Genomic DNA, 2,126 nt, shown 5'->3' with positions numbered 1-2,126 from the left:
AACATGTTGTACAACATGTAGCAAACTCAATCAATAGAAGCGTCCAATACAAAAGTACAATATACATGTACATGTATTTATTATTATATATTGTCCATTCCTTTATTATAGGGTATATCTTAATGTGTGTTTCTCTTATGCATCAAGATATGAGATTACTGATACTATACAGTGACTGGTTGATGGATCTCATGATGGTACTATACTACCAACGTAAGTATATGTACATACATGCATCATAGTACCACTTACACATACAACGTACACATACATGTACATGTACTACATCTACATGTATGCTGTTTGTAAATCTACCCACTTTATATTAATTATAACTGCCACCCATTATAGTGTGTGACCAACTGAGCATTAATAATTCAATTAGGTTCATCTGATCATATGTTGTAATAAACAAATACAGCATCTAGTAATAGCTTGCTCACAATTATAACACTTACATGTACTTGCTGATAGAACATAATCATATTCATTCTAATTCATAACATTCATTCATATCATAACAATAATAACACACAGGTATTACACACTCATGCATACGATATGTTAAACATGTAAAATAAAAGAATAAAAACAAAGTAAACATGTTACATGTTTATTTTTAACGGTACAGGGTGCATTTATCATGTCACTATGTGTATGTTGGGCTTTATACATACATTATACAAGTACGTGTATTTACATTATAGAGATATCAGTGAAGAGTTGATGGAGAGATGTCTTTATACTGGTACATGTACACCACCTGATCTTGTCATTAGAACATGAGGAGAAGTGAGATTAAGTGACTTCCTTATATGGCAGGTAATCTTTAATTAATTAATTAATTAATATATTTATTATTATTAATAGAGCTCTTATTCTTGTCTCTGTTTTCAAGATGTGTTGTGGCCAGAGTTTTCCGTTTGGAATTTATTCTCTTCGATATTAACATACCAACAGAATTACAATAATATAAAGGTTTGTTAGTAATTAATTGAATCCTATAGCTGCATGTGTAGTGTATGTATCATCCACCCCTTTTTCCCCTTCTCACTTTCTGTTTTGACACAATAGAGAGAGGGAGGTGGATTGAGGAAGCCTGTATAAACCACAGTATCCCTTTGAACTTGTAGTTTGTGGTGTACACATTGCTGCTTGTATTTAGTAGCTGACTCCTAAGCTTTGCTGTGATAGCCAGCTGGCTTTGGTTGTGGTTGGAGAGGGACACTGTTAGATAATGTACATGTACTATATAAACCATGGTTTCGAGGTGTGTATCAGTAATGTAAGACCTGAGCCCCGAGATGTCTGCCCGAGGCGAAGCCGAGGGCAGACATCGAGGGGCGAAGGTCTTACATTACTGATACTCACCGAGAAACCATGGTTCATATAATATGTGCTATATTTACTGTAAGATCTATGGGATCTACCGGGGACGGATACGCGCTTTGCTCGTTTGCTGGGAGATCAAACTCTATCCCTCTCTTTCACTTCTTGACAGAACAATAAAAGCCTTCTTGGAACTTCTCTGTAGCATTTATCTCTGCACGAGCTTTATTTTCGTCAATACAGTGGCGAACGGCTGGGTCTAGCCTACTACTATGCTGCCATTTTCTGCCACATGCTGGATACTGAGCATGCGCAGATCGCTCGTGCATCTCATTACAGATAAACTCACCCAATGAATCTCATTACAGGTGTACCTACTCCAATGAATCTCATTATCTTGCAGTGAATATCGTTAACTGGCAACGGTTAGGTGTACATGGCCTATATACCACCTGGCGGTCCCTTTGATCTTACAGTAACTATGGTACATGTATAAATGTATAGACTTTACCTTATACTACATGAGTAGGCTAGCAAGAGAGTACATGTACATTGAGAGGAAGGACAAGCAGTATAAATCAGACAGAGACTGTGCACTAGTACAATATTATAAAGAAACTGAAAGGAGGAGGAGGAGGAGAAGGTGAACTATCAGAAGCAGTACTAGAAGAACTCATTAGTCATTATGCTGCTGAGAGAAAGANAAGAACTCAACTATTTGTACAATCATTGATCAAGAAAAGAAATAACTATCTGGAAACAGTAACTGAACAATAATTGTCATTATGATTATACTG

General features: G+C 36.3%; 1 long non-coding RNA gene across 1 annotated transcript; it reads left to right on the top strand.

The window, feature by feature from the left end:
* Positions 1-6: 6 nt before the first annotated feature.
* Positions 7-1,048, top strand: LOC109591702 (uncharacterized). The gene is made up of 4 exons (XR_002189939.1): positions 7-54; positions 112-213; positions 708-822; positions 871-1,048. It is a non-coding gene; the product is annotated as an uncharacterized LOC109591702 (long non-coding RNA).
* Positions 1,049-2,126: the final 1,078 nt, after the last annotated feature.

The sequence above is a fragment of the Amphimedon queenslandica genome, unplaced genomic scaffold (assembly GCF_000090795.2).
Source record: "Amphimedon queenslandica unplaced genomic scaffold, v1.1 AMPQUscaffold_7481_Cont20568, whole genome shotgun sequence".
Classification (NCBI taxonomy): domain Eukaryota; kingdom Metazoa; phylum Porifera; class Demospongiae; order Haplosclerida; family Niphatidae; genus Amphimedon; species Amphimedon queenslandica.
The sequence above is the reverse complement of the archived record's forward strand: the minus strand, read 5'-3'. Positions and strand labels throughout refer to the sequence as shown.